Source organism: Eretmochelys imbricata, chromosome 15 (assembly GCF_965152235.1).
Source record: "Eretmochelys imbricata isolate rEreImb1 chromosome 15, rEreImb1.hap1, whole genome shotgun sequence".
Classification (NCBI taxonomy): domain Eukaryota; kingdom Metazoa; phylum Chordata; order Testudines; family Cheloniidae; genus Eretmochelys; species Eretmochelys imbricata.
The window spans coordinates 10,650,168-10,669,822 of record NC_135586.1 but is presented as its reverse complement, the minus strand read 5'-3'; the positions used below and the strand labels follow the sequence as shown (position 1 = coordinate 10,669,822).

The 19,655-nt window shown below is 47.1% G+C and overlaps 5 non-coding genes across 5 annotated transcripts; all 5 read left to right on the top strand.

Moving 5' to 3' along the window:
- Positions 1–606: 606 nt before the first annotated feature.
- Positions 607–747, top strand: LOC144275904 (U4 spliceosomal RNA). The gene has a single exon (XR_013348136.1). It is a non-coding gene; the product is annotated as a U4 spliceosomal RNA (small nuclear RNA).
- Positions 748–1,351: 604 nt separating this feature from the next.
- Positions 1,352–1,492, top strand: LOC144275899 (U4 spliceosomal RNA). The gene has a single exon (XR_013348133.1). It is a non-coding gene; the product is annotated as a U4 spliceosomal RNA (small nuclear RNA).
- A 2,515-nt stretch (positions 1,493–4,007) lies between these two features.
- On the top strand, positions 4,008–4,148 carry LOC144275900 (U4 spliceosomal RNA). The gene has a single exon (XR_013348134.1). It is a non-coding gene; the product is annotated as a U4 spliceosomal RNA (small nuclear RNA).
- Positions 4,149–9,313: 5,165 nt separating this feature from the next.
- On the top strand, positions 9,314–9,454 carry LOC144275898 (U4 spliceosomal RNA). Its single transcript, XR_013348132.1, has one exon. It is a non-coding gene; the product is annotated as a U4 spliceosomal RNA (small nuclear RNA).
- A 2,470-nt stretch (positions 9,455–11,924) lies between these two features.
- On the top strand, positions 11,925–12,059 carry LOC144275903 (U4 spliceosomal RNA). Its single transcript, XR_013348135.1, has one exon. It is a non-coding gene; the product is annotated as a U4 spliceosomal RNA (small nuclear RNA).
- The last annotated feature ends 7,596 nt before the right edge of the window (positions 12,060–19,655 follow it).

Here is a 19,655-nt window from a genome sequence, read left to right as displayed (position 1 = left end):
AGCCAAAGTGCCGTGTGGTTCTCTGTCCCCTCACCCCTGCTTAGGGAAACTGTTTCTGGATGCCTCAGTTGCATGGGAGTTGTGCTCCCCTCCAGCCTGCTGTGCCCTTCCTCTCAGTCTCTCCCCAAGTAGCCAGTGGAGCTGCAAGGAGCTTTGGGCTGCCTTCCTGTCCTCCAAACTGTCTGGAAGAGTCTAATAGGGTGTTTATTGGCATTGGTCCTGTAAGAGAGCAGGACAGTTGCTGTGGTGCTGATGCTATGGGCAGGGGAGGAGAAATGTATGAGATTCCCCCTGAAGATGCCTGAGCTCTGGGAGAAGCTGCTGTGGAATTTTTGGGAGACAGGAAGGGGACAGGAGGCTGGGGTTGCCAAGAGGGTGACAGGCTAATTAGTATAATCAGGCCCATGATGCCCTGTCACCAGACTGGGGAAAAAGACTGACATGGGGCAGCCTTGTGGGGGTTTTTTCAGGGGGTAAGATCCGGCAGCAAGAGAGGCTCCCAAATGGCATAGCTGCGCCATCCAGTGCGAGCTAAGCAAGCGGATCTCTCCATGCGCTAAAGCAGGTGGCTGGTGAGTGAGCAAGGGTCACATGACCTACAGTTTCAGGTTTGTACAGTGGCAGTATTGTAGTCTCTGAGATTCAGCTGAGGCATGGTTATTACTAATGGAAACCTTTTTGTAATATCCCACCTTGAGAGCTTGATTTACAGCTGTCATGGGTGATTTTTGGTGGTTATTGTAAAAGCTGACTTCTTGCCTGAGTAAAAAAACCAGATGAGATGAAGGTTCTTGGGGAGGTTCCCTCTTTATTTTATCTTCTTTTCTCTGGGCTTTCTAAATTTCTTATTGGGGTTCTATGTGGTGTTTCTGGTTTGTTGGGGCAGGAATAAACATTGGTCTTGTCTTAAAGCTGTGGTGGTTTAGTCTGTGTTACTGAGGAGCTTGTTTTCCTTTTCTGGTGCTTTTTCTAATGAAAGAGTGAAAGTTGTCTGAGACAGATCAAACTGTAAATGATCCAGTATGATGTTAATTTGATAATTTACATTAGGGTCTTTTTTTTTTTATAGTCCTAAACTCTTTTCCTTGCCTCAGCACTTATCAATACAATTAGCTAATTAGCATACAATATCCCAGAATGCTTCAGTATCTCTTCTTGTCTTTAAATTGGTAATAAAATTAGGGAAAGTCAAAGTCTGTGTAAATATCTTATTGCTTAATTATAACAGAGGTAGGTTAACATTGATCTGGTGGAGGAAAGATTTCAGGGCATTCTGAGTTCTTGTGAAAACTCCCTTTAACCTGAAGAGTGATCAGAGTTTAGTGGTTTGTAAGATTGGCGAGTTTTCTTTAGCTTTGTGCAGTGGCAGTGTCATAGCCAATGAGGATAATCTGAGGTGTGATTATTGTTAGTTGAAAACTTTTACTAATACCCCACCATGTTAATTTGAAATATAGTTAACACTGGTAATTTTTGGCAATCTTATGTGAGACTGTTATGGTTGTTGTAAAATCATATTTTAATTGTGAGTGTCCATTATTGATGAACATATAAATAGGTTTTTGGAGTACATGTGATTTTTGAGTGGACCTAGTTGTGGGTGATGCTACTGTTCATTGTTTTGACTGTCAGGTGTTTTTTCTCTTGTTTTTTTTCTACTGTTCATATTACCTGTTAGTAGTGAGTGCTGCTGAATAACTGCATGTATGGAATGTTCTGTTTATTTAATCCATAAATGTCTCTTGATAATTTAGTTTTTGGCCCCCTTTCACAGGTACACCGGGCTTAAAGGAGCCCTTTAACAAGTGGGCCTAAGGGATAGCTTCCCAGTGCACTACCCACTGGGCATTGTGGCAGGGGCAGTGAACTCTGGGTATGAATGTCTCCAGGCTGGGTGACCCTGAGTATTAGCAGATATTACTCGGAGTACTTGGGTCTATTGTCATGCAGTGGGGATTAGTGTTTCATAACAGTGGCGCAAAGCTACAACTCCGTAGTAATGTCCCTGAGCGCTTGGTTGGTGCATGGGGCTCTCCACCCTTCACACCCCCTGCACGTACTCAGAGAAAGGCACCAGCCAAATCCTCCCTAGCTCCCAGCCTTGTATCTCAGGAATATACCATCCTGCAATGCTCAAGACCCTTTCTTGAGCAATGCAAGTTTATCAATTGCTTCTCCACTTTGTCAATGGAAAGTAGATATACACCAGCCTTTGTAACCTGACAGATTTACCAAGCACTTCAGTCAAATTCACCTGTAAGGATAAACATTAAAATACATTTATTGATTACACAAGATAGATGTTAAGTGATTATAAGTGATAGGCAAAAATCAGAGTAGTTACCAAAGGAAAATAAAAGATAAGCACACAGTCTAAATTCTCAGCCTTATTAGACTAGGCAATATCTGGACTAAGCAGTTTTTCTTATCCCACTGCATATTGCAGGTTGGGTACAGTCTTTCATATGCAGGCTCTCCCTGTTAGCCTGGGGACTACTCTCCTCAGCTCCAGCATTCTCATTGCCTTCAGCGTAGGTGGGAGAAGAGACAGGACAAACCAAGTGGCCTCTGTCCCCTATTTTATATCCTCAGTCCATGCGCTTGGAGAACACAAGTCCAGGCATATCTGGTGGGCATTGCTGAGTCACCAGGCATGGTTGAGCAATTCTCCTGGGGTGGACTTTTGCATGTGAGTCCTTGCATTGTAACTCCTTGCTGGACAATGGCTGTTGATGGTTGTTCTTCACCTGCCCAGGTGTTAGTTACCTCCCTTGTCCTGGTCTCTGGGGATCTAAAAACTGAGCAATTCCCCAACTCACAACATATTTTACTGACAACCATACAACATAACCTCATAACTTCATATGCACTAATGCAGGGGTTCTCAACCTTCATTGCACCATGACCCCCTTCTGACAACAAAAATTATTACTACACAACCCCAGGAGGGGGGAAGAACCAAAGTCAAAGCCTGAGCCCCGTTACCCTGGGAAGAGGGGCAAAGCCGAAGTGCAAGGGCTTCAGCCCCAAGTGGGGGCCTGTAACCTGCATCCTGCCATCCAGGGCTGAAGCCCTTAGGCTTTGGCTTCAGCCCCAGGCAGTGGGGGCTCAAGGTGTGGCTTTGGCCCCAGCAAATCTAACATCAACCTTGGTGACCCCATTAAAACAGGTTTGCGACCCACTTTGGGGTCCCAATCCACAGTTTGAGAACCACTGCACTAATTATATATATATTTAGATAGAACAATGGCTTTAAGCAGATCATAGCCTTTCACACAATACCTTATGTGGCATGCTTTATATAAAATACCAATTACATATAAATGATGAATATGGGGTTTACAGGGCTCTCCCTCGAGGAATAGAGTGTCAAGCCAGGGTTGAGCAAAAGTGCTATGTGGTTCTTCCCCCTCCCCCAACGATAGGCAAGCTGCTCCCAGAGGCCTGAGGTGCATGGAAGTTCTGCTCCCCTCTGGCGTACCATGGCCTCTCTTCTCAGCCTCTCCACAAGTGGTCACCGGCCTTACTGAGGCTGGAAGGAGCTTTGGGCTGCGTTCCTGTTCTCCAAGCTGTCTGGAAGAGTCTAATGGGGTGTTTCTTGGCATTGGTCCGGTAAGAGAGCAGGACAGTTGCTGCGTTGCTGATGATATGGGCAGGGGAGGAAAAATAGGTAAGATCTCCTCCTGAGGATGCCTGAGTCCTGGGAGAGGCTGCCACACGTGGAACTTTTGGGAGACAGGAAGGGGACAAGAGGGTGCAAAGAGGGTGACTGGCTAATTAGCATAATCAGGCCCATGATGCCCTGCGACCAGATTGGGGGAAAAGGCTGACATGAGGCGGACTTGTGGGGTTTTTTCCCGCAGGATTAGGTCCTGCAGCAAGAGAGGCTCATGGTGGAATAGCTGCTGGCAGCTTCATCCAGCGTGAGCTAGGCAGGCAGTTAGTTCACCCCATGTTGTAAAACAGGTGGCTATTGAGTGGGCAAGGGTCACCTAGTCTCTATGGTTAGTTTTGTGTAGTGGTAGTATCATAGTCTTTGAGGTTGAACCGAGCCATGATTATTGCTAATTGAAAACTTTTATCAATGCCCTGCCTTAATAGCTTGAAATATAGCTGTTATTGGCAATTTTTGGCAGTCTCTGTAGGGGCTGAGTTTTTATGTGAGTAAAAGATAGGTAAGGTGCAGAAGGGTCTCTGAGAGGCTAGGTTTTTTTCTTAGTTTTCTTTTCTTTTTCTCTGGGGTTCCTGAGTTTTTCACCAGGTTTCTGTGGGGGTATTTCTGATATATTAGAGTGGTAATACATACTGATCTTGTCTTCAAGCTGTGGTGGTTCAGTCTGTGTTCCTGAGAAGCTCTGGTATTTTCCTTTTCTGGGGGTTTGGGGTGGGGGGCTTGTTCTCCAGAGCTGGGAAGCACAGACTCCCTAAATTCTTAAAGTGAGTCCTGTGCTTGCTTGCTTTAAAAAGCATGACTGGACCCTGAAGGTGAAAGGGCAGCCATATAAGTTGCCCCTCCACAAGGCAGACAAGATCATCCAGCAACTGGTGAAGAAGTGGCTGTTCCTTCCCTAGAGAGCCAGCAACGAGCTGGTCTATATCACCCACAGGCATGGCAGCGCCAACGTTCCCTGCATGGGCGACCTGTGCGACGTTGTGGGGGATCATCCATGCCTTCCGCCTGCTGATGTGTCCTGACACCACGGTAAGGAACATCACAGCAAACACCCTGCGTGACGTGATTAAGCAGTGGATCGGCAGAGCCCCCTCCAACCAAGATATCGCCACCTTCCTGAGCGGCTCCCTGGATGGCGAATTCGGACGGGACGGGCACGACATCGCTTCACTATGGTCCCACACTCGCAAGGCAATGCGTCGCCTGGGGAAGCGCATTGGCTGCCACTGGGTGTGGTGTGAGAAGCGCCAGGAGCTGGGAGTCCTGGTGCTGCAGATCAGGTCCGACAACAACACCATTGTCGCCCCGAGCACCAGGGGTCTGCTGCAGAGGACTCTGAAGGCTGCCATCCACTTGCTGTATGTGGAAACCCTGAAGCGTAAACAGACCAGGGTAAAGCCTTCGAACTGACCAGCAAGTGGGATGCCACCAACCACTTCCTCACCGGGGGTGACTTCACCCATTTTGCTGACTGGCGGTTCATCCACCATGCCTGGCTCAACTGCGTCCCGCTCAATGGAGCCGTCCACCACGGGAACCGAGACAAGCGTTGCAGGAAGTGCAGCTACTCCAACAAGACCCTGCCCCACGTCCTGTGCAGCTGCAGGCCCCACTCCAGAGCCTGGCAGCTGCGCCACAACGCCATCCAGAACTGCCTGGTGAAAGCCATCGCACCGCCCCGGGGGAGATCACCATGAACTGCACCATCCCCGGTACCAACAGCCCGCTGTGACCTGACATCATCGTCACCGACAAGGCCCAGAAAAAGATCATCCTCGTCAATGTCACAGTCTCCTTTGAGAGCAGGATCCTGGCCTTTTGCGAAGCCTGAGCTCGTAAGCTGGAAAAGTATGCTCCCCTGGCCAACACCCTGAGAGTGAAGGGCTATGAGGTGCAGGTGGATGCCCTGATCGTCGGAGCCCTGGGCGCTTGGGACCCCTGCAACAAGCATGTGCTGTGGACCTGCGGGATCGGTTGATGCTATGCACGGCTCATGCGGCACCTCATGGTCTCAGACACCATCTGATGGTCCAGGGACATCTACACCGAACACATCACTGGCCACTGACAGTACCAGGAGGCGTAAGCCAGAGCAACAGCATGCATTGACTACAAGAAAGGAACTGAGAGACTTTGTCCATTGGACCATATGAACTGGAACCATAAACTCACTGAATGTTAAATCTCACCAAAGGAGGGTCAATCCATCCTCATCATCGTAACCACTCATTATACTCCACACCTGAACATAGCCATTATATGAACAACATACCCTCATATGTCAATGTCTGAACTTTGATCTGTCAACCTTTTACCCCCAGATTATATATTCCTTACGCCATCCGATCTTAAACTGAACTTCGCATCCCTTGATAATCTGTATGTTATTCCCTGATAACCAGAAACTTCTACGCTTAAACTCTGTACCATTCACTTTTTTTTTTTAAACATCACCTTCATAAAAAAAAAATTTCCCTTCTTTCCAGTGAGAGCAAGACAGAGGAATGGGAGGTAAATCAGGCCACATGGCTAAAGCAGAAGCCCCGGCAACCATAGCTGTGAAGACCAAAAGTTAACTGAGTTCAAAAAAGAATTAGCTAAGTTCCTGGAGGAGAAGTCCATCAATGGCTATTAGCTCAGATGGTCAAGGATGCACCCCATGCTGCGGGGTTTAGGCTTGGTACTACTCATGATGTCTGGATTTAGGTGGCTCTGTGAACACACACTAGTAGATAATTTAGGATGGTTTATCAATGGAAACTGAGGTACCTTGGGAATTTAAATGCTTATAGGATTTGGCAGCAGCTGAGCATGGGGGCAGAGGATCTAAATATTTTACCTAGGTGCTTAAAGTAGAAGTCAGAAGCCTAAGTCCCTTTGTGGATCTAGCCCTAAATGTATCTTTAGGCACCTAAATACCTTTAATAATCAGACTCCCATGTCAATCCCCTATTTTTCATCCAGAGCATTAAATTTATGTCCAATGCCTGGGAAATTAACCTGTAAATCACTTCCAAATTAAGAGTTATAAATGTTTCAGCTAATAAATAAAATTATTTCTTGTTTCCAATGAACATTATCAAGATTAATTAATCAGTCAAATTCTATTCAAATTTTATCTTTTGAAAGGGGGGGGTTGAAAATAGAATTTGACCCAGTAGTCACTAAACTTTAAATATTAAAGGCCATATATATGTTACATAATAGTAATAAGTAATATTGTTGCTTTTATTACAGTACTATTAATATCAAAATACAGTCTCTTCTCGCTGTGTTACATGTCTGTGTTGTGCGATATAGTTGTTGCAGATGGTGCATATGAAACAAATGTGAACAAATTTGTAGCCAGCAATTTCTGTTTTCTTCTGCTTCCACAACGTTTAAATGTTGAAGTTGGTACAATAGCAAACCATATTGTTTGCATCTAAATGGGGCTATTCCCCAATAGAAGATTAACAATAAAAAAATAAAGTGTATGAGAAAGATCAAGCAGCTGCATTGTAGCAAATTAAATGTTACACATTTACAGAGGTTGGATACAATTGGTTACTGCTAACAGAGGTTTCTTATGGCCTTTTGCAGTTTCCTGAGCCAATTAGCATAAGATCCCAGGATCTTTTGTTATAAAGGTAATAACGTTTAGAAAATTTGAAAAGTCTCTATAAAGGTTTCCGTACATCATTCTACCTGAATATAAGCAAGTTTTTCCTTCCTTCCCTGGCTATGTTAGAAACTCACTCTGTCCACTTTCTGAGCGTGGTAAAGTGAAAGACTTTAAAAGGTTATTTTTGTGTAGTGGTGCTATAGCCTGAGAGGTTAGGGGAAGGTGTGATTATTGTTATTTGGAAACTTTTTCTGTGTTGATTTGAAATATAGTTTGTACTAGTAATTTTGGAAGGTCTTTTTGAGAGAGTGGGTGTAGTTTCGTGGTAGTTCTAGAACTGAAGCAACGTATTTTCTTTTAAAGTGAATGACTCTGAAGACTGAATTGTAAGAAAGTATCTGAAGATTTGCATTAGAATGTTTATTAATATGTGAAGGTGTTAGTCTGGGTAACGAAGCTTGTTTCTGTTCTAACTGGTGGTTGATTAAATGTAGGAAGTATTTAATAGGGCTTCATATGACTCACCCTGTAGTTTCTCTAGTGATGTTTTAATAAGTTGTTTGCCAGCTGAGTCAGTCCTGGGTTAATGATACCCTAATAGATATCTGTTAATGTCTTCCCAACTCTTCATTCTTAAAGAGATTTGGTACCTCGGTACCATATTCCTTTCCGTGAATAGGCTGCGATGGGGGGTTGAAATGAGGAGATATTTAGTGCAATTTTCCTTGTTCTCATCTCACTATTTCTATGCAGGTGGGAGTGGGAGTTAACTCTATGGTCATGTCTACACTTACCTCTGGAGCGATCAAGCCAGCGGGGGTTGATTTATCGTGTATAGTGAAGACGCGATAAATCAACCGCCGAGTGCTCTCCCATGGACTCTGGTACTCCACTGGAGCGAGAAGCACAGGTGGAGTCGACGGGAGAGTGGCAGCAGTCTATCGACCGCAAAGAAGGCACCGCGGTAAGTAGCTCTAAGTACGTCAACTTCAGCTACGCTATTTTATTAGCTGAAGTTGCGTAACTTAGACTGACTTAGCTTGCCCTGCCCCCCATAGTGTAGACCAGGCCTAAGTTTCCTGGTTTGAGAGGTGGGAGTGGAGGAGATGGGAGTTAATGATATATTTTCTGAGAGAGGGAGTGGAAATCATTTGTAGTTTTGTTGTAAAAGGGAGGCTGTGGCTTCCCATGATTTTAATTTTTCCTGGCAAGAAGAATTTAACCCTGGTTATCAAAAGTGATGAAAATAGAAGTGCTTGAGGTGGTTTCCATTATGTACATGTTTACAGTTTTGTTCAATGTCTTTCAGCACCCCTACTATAAAAATTGTTCCAGCAGCCTTGCTGGTTATTGATGTTTGCTAGGTGGAAAAAGTAACCAAGAATATAAATATGGGGAAAATTAACTAAATTATCACGTCCAGTTGAGCCAGATGCTTTGCTATTGCTAATAAAGTTTGCAAATTGTCTTTTTTTTTTTTTTGTTAATCGATTGAGAATCTGAACCGAGATATGCATGTGTTTTAAGCAGTTCATGAAGCAACTTTAAGGCATTTTTCATTTAAGAGTGGTATCTTCAAGACTTCCTTAGAGACTAAATGAACATTTCTCCCAATAACAAATGGGCTGTAAGCTGAATGAGGAAAAGATTTTCTAATGAAAGAGTGAAAATTGTATGAGATAGATCAAACTGTAAATGATCCAGTATACCATTAATTTGATAATTTACATTGGGGTCTTTTTCTAATACAATAGTCTAAGCTTTTTTCCTTGGCATTTTATAGGGTCAATACAATTAGCTAATTAGCATACAATATCCCGGAATGCTTCAGTATCTCTTCTTGTCTTTAAATTGGTAATAAAATTAGGGAAAGTCAAAGTCTATGTAAATATCTTATTGCTTAATTACAACAGAGGTAGGTTTACATTGACCTGAAGGAGGAAAGTTTTCAGGGCATTTTGAGGTCTAGTGAAAACTCCCTTTAACCTGAAGAGTGATCAGATTTTAGTGGCATGTAAGATTGGTGAGTTTTCTTTAGCTTTGTGCAGTGGCAGTATCATTGCTAATGAGGATAATCTGAGGTGTGATTATAGCTAGTTGAAAACTTTTCCCAATATCCCGCCATGTTGATTTGAAATATAGTCGGCATTGGCAATTTTTGATAGTCTCATGTGAGACTGATATGGTTGTTGTAAAATCAGATTTTAATTGTGGCTGTTCACTATTGGTTAGCATACTAATAGGTTTTAAAGAGTATGTGTGGACTTGGCTCCAGGGTGATACTACTGTTCATTGTTTTAATTGACAGGTTTGTTTTTTTTCACTTATTTTTTTACTGTTCCTAAATCATTACCTGTTACTAGTGAGTGCTGCTGAATAGCTCGCTGTAGGGAATGGTCTGTTTGTTTAACCACTAAATGTCTCTTGATAATTCAGCTTTTGGCCCCTTTTGCAGGTACACTGGGCTCCTAAAGAGCCCTGTATTAAGTGGGCTTAAGGTATGGCTTCCTAGTGCATTGTGGCGGGGGGAGTGAAGATAAGCACACAGTCTAAATTCTCAACCTTATTAAACTAGGCAATATCTGGACTAAGCAGTTTTTCTCATCCCGCTGGATATTGCAGGTTGGGTATAGTCTTTCATACACAGGCTCTCCCTGTTACCCTGGGGACCAGTCTCCTCATCTCCAGCATTCTTGTTGCCTTAAGCATAGGTGGAAGAAGACACAGGACAACCCATGTGGCTTATGTCCCCTATTTTATATCCTCAGTCCATGTGCTTGGAGAACACAAGTCCAGGCATATCTGGTGGGCATTGCTGAGTCACCAGGCAAGGTTGAACAATTCCCCTGGGCTGGCCTTGTGCAAGTAAGCCCTTGCGTTGTAACTCCCTTGCTGAGCAATGGCTGTTGATGGTTGTTCGACATTGGCCCGGGTGTTGGTTACCTCCTTTGTCCTGGTCTCTGGGGATCTAATATCTGAGCGATTCCCCAACTCACAACATATTTTAGTGACAACCATACAACACAACCTCATAACTTCATATGCACTTGTCATAAATATAGAGGGAAGAATAACAACCTTTATGTATGCAGTAGCATAAAATCCCTCCTTGGCAGCTGTACTGAATTGCCTTACCTGTAAAGGGTTAAGCGGTTCAAATAACCTAGTTGGCACCTGACCAGAAGGACCAATGAGGAAAGAAGATACTTTCAAATCTGGAGAGAAGGATTTGTTTGTTGTTCTCTTTTGTTGTTCCCTCTCAGGACAGAGAGAGAAGCCAAGCAGGTACAACATCTCCTGAAAATATACCTAGATTCCATCTAAAACCCCAGAAATTGGAAGTAGGGCAAGGAAATGCATTAGGTTATCATTTATTTTGGCTTGTGAATTTTTCTATGCTGCAGAGGTACTTTTATTCCTGTTTATCCTCTGTGTTTTATTGATTTTTATTACCCTGAAAAGTTACCTTCCATCCTGATTTGCAGATGTGATTATTTTATTTTTTTCTTTATAATAAAGTTCTTCTTTTAAGAACCTGATTGATTTCAGTGTCCTGAAGACAAAGGGTCTGGTCTGTGCTCTCATTGCTAAGGCAATTAATTAGTATATTATTCTCAAGCCTCCCCAGGAAAGGAGGTGAACGGGCTTGGGGGGATATTTTGCGGGGATAGGGATTCCAAGTGACCCTTCCCTGAATTTTTGTGTAAATCACTTGGTGGTGGCAGCAATACCATCCAAGGACAAGGAAAGGAATTTGTGCCTTGGGAAAATTTTAACCTAAGCTGGTAGAAAATAAGCTTAGGGGGTCTTTCATGCGAGTCCCCACATCTGTACCCCAGAGTTCAGAGTGTGGCGGGGGAACCCTGACAGCACTAATGATATATATATTTATATAGAACAATGGCTTTCAGCAGATCATAGCCTTTCCCACAATACCTTATGTGGCATGCTTTATATGAAATACCACAATTATATATTAATGATGAATATGGGGTTCACAGGGTGGTATACAGTGTCAAACCAGGGTTGAGCAAAAGTGCCGTGTGGTTCTTCCCCCTCCCCCCATAAGACTGGAGGCCTGAGGTGCATGGAAGTTCTGCTCCCCTCTGGCGTACCATGGCCTCTCTTCTCAGCCTCTCCACAAGTGGTCACCGGCCTTACTGAGGCTGGAAGGAGCTTTGGGCTGTGTTCCTGTTCTCCAAGCTGTCTGGAAGAGTCTAATGGGGTGTTTCTTGGCATTGGTCCTGTAGGAGAGCAGGACAGTTGCTGCATTGCTGATGATATGGGCAGGGGAGGAGAAATAGGTAAGATCTCCTCCTGAGGATGCCTGAGTCCTGGGAGAGGCTGCCACACGTGGAACTTTTGGGAGACAGGAAGGGGACAAGAGGCTAGGGCTGCAAAGAGGGTGATTGGCTAATTAGCATAATCAGGCCCATGATGCCCTGCGACCAGATTGGGGGAAAAGGCTCACATGAGGCGGACTTGTGGGGTTTTTTTCCACAGGATTAGGTCCTGCAGCAAGAGAGGCTCATGGTGGAATAGCTGCTGGCAGCTTCATCCAGCGTGAAATAGGCAGGCAGTTAATTCACCCCATGCTGTAAAACAGGTGGGTGTTGAGTGAGCAAGGGTCACAAGACCTCTATGTTTAGCTTTGTGCAGTGGTAGCATAGTCTGTGAAGTTCAATGGAGATATGATTATTGCTAATTGAAAACTTTCATTAGTGTTCTGCCATGACAGCTTGAAATACAGCTGTTAGCAATTTTTAGTAGTTTCTGTGGACGTTGATTTTTTGTCTCAGTGAAGACTAGATTAGGTGAAGAAGGTACTCTAGGGGTATGTCTACACTACGGAATAAGGTCGAATTTATAGAAGTCGTTTTTTTAGAAATCGGTTTTATATATTCGAGTGTGTGTGTCCTCACAGAAAATGCTCTAAGTGCATTAACTCGGCGGAGCGCTTCCACAGTACCGAGGCTAGAGTCGACTTCCGGAGCGTTGCACTGTGGGTAGCTATCCCACAGTTCCCGCAGTCTCCGCTGCCCATTGGAATTCTGGGTTGAGATCCCAATGCCTGATGGGGCTAAAACATTGTCACGGGTGGTTCTGGGTACATATCGTCAGGCCCCCGTTCCCTCCCTCCCTCCGTGAAAGCAAGGGCAGACAATCGTTTCGTGCCTTTTTTCCTGAGTTACCTGTGCAGACGCCATACCATGGCAAGCATGGAGCCCGCTCAGGTAACCGTCACCCTATGACTCCTGGGTGCTGGCAGACGCGGTACGGCATTGCTACACAGTAGCAGCAACCGCTTGGCTTGTGGCAGCAGACGGTACAGTACGACTGGTAGCCGTCCTCGTCATGTCCGAGGTGCTCCTGGCCACGTCGGCTGGGAGCGCCTGGGCAGACATGGGCGCAGGGACTAAATTTGGAGTGACTTGACCAGGTCATTCTCTTTAGTCCTGCAGTCAGTCCTATTGAACCGTCTTATGGTGACCAGGCAGGCGATACGGATTGCTAGCAGTCATACTGTACCATCTTCTGCCAGGCAGGCAAGAGATGAGGATTGCTAGCAGTCGTATTGTAGCATCTTCTGCCAGGCAGGCAAGAGGTGAGGATGGCTAGCAGTCGTACTGTACCATCTTCTGCTGAGCAGCCATGAGATGTGGATGGCATGCAGTCCTTCTGCACCGTCTGCTGCCAGCCAAAGATGTAAAAGATAGATGGAGTGGATCAAAACAAGAAATAGACCAGATTTGTTCTGTATTCATTTGCTTCCCCCCCTTCCCCCGTCTAGGGGACTCATTCTTCTAGGTCACACTGCAGTCACTCACAGAGAAGGTGCAGCGAGGTAAATCTAGCCATGTATCAATCAGAGGCCAGGCTAACCTTCTTGTTCCAATAAGAACGATAACTTAGGTGCACCATTTCCTATTGGAACCCTCCGTGAAGTCCTGCCTGAAATACTCCTTGATGTAAAGACATCCCCTTTGTTGATTTTAGCTCCCTGAAGCCAACCCTGTAAGCCGTGTCGTCAGTCGCCCCTCCCTCCGTCAGAGCAATGGCAGACAATCGTTCCGCGCCTTTTTTCTGTGCGGACGCCATACCAAGGCAAGCATGGAGGCCGCTCAGCTCACTTTGGCAATTAGGAGCACATTAAACACCACACGCATTATCCAGCAGTATATGCAGCACCGGAGCCTGGCAAAGCGATACCGGGTGAGGAGGCGACGTCAGCGCGGTCACGTGAGTGATCAGGACATGGACACAGATTTCTCTGAAAGCATGGGCCCTGCCAATGCATGCATCATGGTGCTAATGGGGCAGGTTCATGCTGTGGAACGCCGATTCTGGGCTCGGGAAACAAGCACAGACTGGTGGGACCGCATAGTGTTGCAGGTCTGGGACGATTCCCAGTGGCTGCGAAACTTTCGCATGCGTAAGGGCACTTTCATGGAACTTTGTGACTCGCTTTCCCCTGCCCTGAAGCGCATGAATACCAAGATGAGAGCAGCCCTCACAGTTGAGAAGCGAGTAGCGATAGCCCTGTGGAAGCTTGCAACGCCAGACAGCTACCGGTCAGTTGGGAATCAATTTGGAGTGGGCAAATCTACTGTGGGGGCTGCTGTGATGCAAGTAGCCTACGCAATCAAAGATCTGCTGATATCAAGGGTAGTGACCCTGGGAAATGTGCAGGTCATAGTGGATGGCTTTGCTGCAATGGGATTCCCTAACTGTGGTGGGGCCATAGACGGAACCCATATCCCTATCTTGGCACCGGAGCACCAAGCCGCCGAGTACATAAACCGCAAGGGGTACTTTTCGATAGTGCTGCAAGCTCTGGTGGATCACAAGGGACTTTTCACCAACATCAACGTGGGATGGCTGGGAAAGGTACATGACGCTCGCATCTTCAGGAACTCTGGTCTGTTTCAAAAGCTGCAGGAAGGGACTTTATTCCCAGACCAGAAAATAACTGTTGGGGATGTTGAAATGCCTATATGTATCCTTGGGGACCCAGCCTACCCCTTAATGCCATGGCTCATGAAGCCGTACACAGGCAGCCTGGACAGTAGTCAGGAGCTGTTCAACTACAGGCTGAGCAAGTGCAGAATGGTGGTAGAATGTGCATTTGGACGTTTAAAGGCGCGCTGGCGCAGTTTACTGACTCGCTTAGACCTCAGTGAAACCAATATTCCCACTGTTATTACTGCTTGCTGTGTGCTCCACAATATCTGTGAGAGCAAGGGGGAGACGTTTATGGCGGGGTGGGAGGTTGAGGCAAATCGCCTGGCTGCTGGTTACGCGCAGCCAGACACCAGGGCGGTCAGAAGAGCACAGGAGGGCGCTGTACGCATCAGAGAAGCTTTGAAAACCAGTTTCATGACTGGCCAGGCTACGGTGTGAAAGTTCTGTTTGTTTCTCCTTGATGAAACTCCCCGCCCCTTGGTTCACTCTGCTTCCCTGTAAGCTAACCACCCGCCCCTCCTCCCGTCAATCACCGCTTGCAGAGGCAATAAAGTCATTGTTGCTTCACATTCATGCATTCTTTATTCATTCATCACACAAATAGGGGGATGACTACCAAGGTAGCCCAGGAGGGGTGGTGGAGGAGGGAAGGAAAATGCCACACAGCACTTTAAGCACAGCACTTTAAAAGTTTACAACTTTAAAATTTATTGAATGACAGCCTTCTTTTTTTTGGGCAATCCTCTGTGGTGGGGTGGCTGGTTGGCTGGAGGCCCCCCCACCGCGTTCTTGGGCGTCTGGGTGTGGAGGCTATGGAACTTGGGCAGGAGGGCGGTTGGTTACTCAGGGGCTGCAGTGGCAGTCTGTGCTCCAGCTGCCTTTGCTGCAGCTCAACCATACACTGGAGCATACTGGTTTGGTCCGCCAGCAGCCTCAGCATTGAATCCTGCCTCCTCTCATCACGCTGCCGCCACATTTGAGCTTCAGCCCTCTCTTCAGCCCGCCACTTACTCTCTTCAGCCCGCTACTTACTCTCTTCAGCCCGCCACCTCTCCTCCCGGTCATTTTGTGCTTTTCTGCACTCTGACATTATTTGCCTCCACGCATTCGTCTGTGCTCTGTCAGTGTGGGAGGACAGCATGAGCTCGGAGAACATTTCATCGCGAGTGCGTTTTTTTTTCTTTCTAAGCTTCACTAGCCTCTGGGAAGGAGAAGATCCTGTGATCATTGAAACACATGCAGCTGGTGGAGAAAAAAAAAGGGACAGCGGTATTTAAAAAGACACATTTTATAAAACAGTGGCTACACTCTTTCAGGGTAATCCTTGCTGTTAACATTACATACATAGCACATGTGCTTTCGTTACAAGGTCGCATTTTGCCTCCCCCCACCGCGTGGCTACCCCCTCAACCCTCCCCCCTCCCTGTGGCTAACAGCGGGGAACATTTCTGTTTAGCCACAGGCAAACAGCCCAGCAGGAATGGGCTCCTCTGAGTGTCCCCTGAAGAAAAGCACTCTATTTCAACCAGGTGACCATGAATTATATCTCACTCTCCTGAGGATAACACAGAGAGATAAAGAACGGATGTTGTTTGAATGCCAGCAAACATACACTGCAATGCTTTGTTCTACAATGATTCCCGAGTACGTGTTACTGGCCTGGAGTGGTAAAGTGTCCTACCATTAAGGACACAATAAGGCTGCCCTCCCCAGAAACCTTTTGCAAAGGCTTTAGGAGTACCTCTAGGAGCACCGCGAATGCCAGGGCAAAGTAATCCTTTCACATGCTTGCTTTTAAACCATGTATAGTATTTTAAAAGGTACACTCACCAGAGGTCCCTTCTCCGCCTGCTGCGTCCAGGAGGCAGCCTTGGGTGGGTTCAGGGGGTACTGGCTCCAGGTCCAGGGTGAGAAACAGTTCCTGGCTGTCAGGAAAACTGGTTTCTCCGCTTGCTTGCTGTGAGCTATCTACAACCTCCTCCTCATCATCATCTTCTTCGTCCCCAAAACCTGCTTCTGTATTGCCTCCATCTCCATTGAAGGAGTCAAACAACACGGCTGGGGTAGTGGTGGCTGAACCCCCTAAAATGGCATGCAGCTCATCATAGAAGCGGCATGTTTGGGGCTCTGACCCGGAGCGGCCGTTTGCCTCTCTGGTTTTCTGGTAGGCTTGCCTCAGCTCCTTCAGTTTCACGCGGCACTGCTTCGGGTCCCTGTTATGGCCTCTGTCCTTCATGCCCTGGGAGATTTTGACAAAGGTTTTGGCATTTCGAAAACTGGAACGGAGTTCTGATAGCACGGATTCCTCTCCCCAAACAGCGATCAGATCCCGTACCTCCCGTTCAGTCCATGCTGGAGCTCTTTTGCGATTCTGGGACTCCATCATGGTCACCTGTGCTGATGAGCTCTGCATGGTCACCTGCAGCTTGCCACGCTGGCCAAACAGGAAATGAGATTTAAAAGTTCGCGGTTCTTTTCCTGTCTACCTGGCCAGTGCATCTGAGTTGAGAGTGCTGTCCAGAGTGGTCACAATGGAGCACTCTGGGATAGCTCCCAGAGGCCAATACCATCGAATTGTGTCCACAGTACCCCAAATTCGAGCCGGCAACGTCGATTTAAGTGCTAATCCACTTGTCAGGGGTGGAGTAAGGAAATCGATTTTAAGAGCCCTTTAAGTCGAAATAAAGGGCTTCATTGTGTGGACGGGTGCAGGTTTACATCGATTTAACGCTGCTAAATTCGACCTAAAGTCCTAGTGTAGACCAGGGCTAGGAGGCTAGGTTCTTTCTTTGTATTTTTTCAGTTTCTCTGGGTTTCTTTGAGGTATTTTTGATATATGGGAGCAGGAATAAACATTGGTCTTGTCTTAAAGCTGTGGTGGTTTAATCCTATGGTTTTCAAACTTGGGGTCACAGCCCAGTACTGGATTGTAGCATGTTAGGCACTGAGTCAGTCTGGTCAGCACAGCCGACTGAGACATTAAAGTCTCATAGTTGGTGCTGCCCAGCTAAGGCAGGCTAGTGCCTACCTGTTTCAACACCGTGCTGTGCCCTGGAAGCAGCCAGCAGCGGGTCCAGCTTCTAGGCAGGGGGGCCGCAGGGCTCCGTTCGCTGCCCCTGCCCCGATTACTGGCACTGCACTCCTGGCCAATAGGAGCTGGGGCGGGGGGCAGTGCCTGTGCGTGAGAGTCACACTGAGCTGCTTGAGCGCCTCCGCCTAGGAACTGGACCTGCTGCTGGCTACTTCCAGGGACCAGCGCAGTCTGCAGTGCCAGGATAGGCGGGAAGCCTGCCTCTGCACCCCAGCTGCGCTGCTGACTGGGAGTCACCAGAGGTCAGTCTGTGCCCCAACCCTGTGCCCCAATCTCCTGCCTCAGCCCTGAGCCACCCCCAACCTAGAACCCCTACCTGCACACCAAACCCCTCATCCCCGGCCCCACCCCAGAGCCTGCACCCCCAGCCCAGAGCCCTGACACCCTCCCTCACCCCATACCTCTTCCCGAGCCCTGACCACCCCTAACCCAGAACCCCTTCCTGCACCCAAACCCCTCATCTCTGACCCTGCCCCAGAGCCTGCACCCTCAGCCTGTTTGGTCAGCGTGGTGAGCTCAGCAGCATAGGTGACCATGCAGTCCCCCCAGAATCACAAATGAGCTCCATCATGGACCGAAAGGGAGACACTGGATCTGACTGCTGTATCGGGAGAAGAACCTGTGCAGGCCGAACTCCAATCAGAAAGAAGAAATGCTAATATATATGCCAAAATTGCACAGGGCATGGTGGAGAGAGGCTACAACAGGGACACACAGCAGTGCCGCATGGAGCTCAGGCAAGCTTACCAAAAGACAAAGGAGGCAAACGGTTGCTCCAGGTCAGAGCCCCATACATGCCACTTCTATGATCAGCTGCATGGCATTCTAAGGGGGGACCCTACCACTACCCCACCACTGTCCGTGGACACCTACAAGGGGGGAGTCTCACGCAACAGGGAGGAGGAGGATGAGAATGAGGATGAGGGTGAAGAGGAGAATGCGCATCAGGCAAGCAGTGAATCCGTTCTCCCTGGCAGCCAGGACCTTTTCATCACCCTGGAGCCAATACCCTCCCAAGGCAGGATGCCCGACCTTGAAACCGGAGAAGGCAGCTCTGCTGAGTGCACATTTGTAACTACAGTACAGGGTTTAAAAGCAATAGTGTTTAATGTTTGATTTGCCCTGACGAATTGGGATGCATTCGCGGCCAGTGCAGCTACTGGAAAAGTCTGTTAATGTGTCTGGGGATGGAGTGGGAATCCTCCAGGGACATCTCCATGAAGTTCTCCTGGAGGTACTCTGAAAGCCTTTGCAGAAGGTTTCTGGGGAGGGCTGCCTTATTTCTTCCTCCACAGTAGGACACTTTACCACGCCAAACTAGTAGCAAATAGTCTGGGATCATTGCAGCACAAAGCATGGCAGTGAATGGTCCTGGGTTTTGGTCGCATTCAAGCAACATTCGGTCTATATCTTTCTGTGTTAGCCTCAGGAGAGTGATATCATTCATGGTCACCTGATTGAAATAGGGGAATTTTTGTAAGGGAACAGTAAAAGGACCCCATTCATGCTGGGTTGTTTGCGCTTGGCTAAAAGGGATCATCCCAGAGAATAGCCACATGGGGGGGTGGTGGGAGGTGTGTACTGGACATCCACCTGAAAACCGCAGCCCCTCCTTTTAAATGTGAAACCCAGCCGGCATTGCTTGCTATGGGAAAGGATGGTGCTGCAGTTTGAAACCATTCCCACATGTTATGAAGGTGTAAGAAGTCAACCCCCCATACCAAAAGGCTTACCATGGCTGCCTGGAAACCGAATTCTGTTGCCCAGCCGTTTGTGATGTGTCACCATATCAGCAGGTGCTCAATATAAAAGGCAAAATGCGACCTTGTACCTAAAGTACATGTGCTGTCTGCTGTGAATTGCTTGATTCACTGTGAAAGAGTCTCCCTTTTGTTCTCAGAAATGTATCATCTTAAATTTTACTCTCTCTTTTTATCTCCCCCCAGGTGCAAATGTTTCTATGCTCCCACTATCACCTCTGTCCCTGAGGTTATCGCAGATTAGAAGGTGAAAAAAATGCACTTGTGATGACATGTTTTCCAAGCTCATGCAGTCCTCCCTCACTGATAGGGCACAGCTTAATGCATGGAGGCATTCAGTGGCAGAGGCCAGGAAAGCATTAAGTGAGCGCAAAGACCAGAGGCAGGAGGTGATGCTGAGGCTAATGGGGGAGCAAACTGACATGATGAAGCATCTGCTGGAGCTGCAGAAAAGCCAACAAGAGCACAGATCGCCGCTGCATCCATTGTATAACCTCCTGTCCTCCTCCCCAAGTTCCATATCCTCCTCACCCAGACGCCCAAGGACACGGGGTGGGAGGCTCC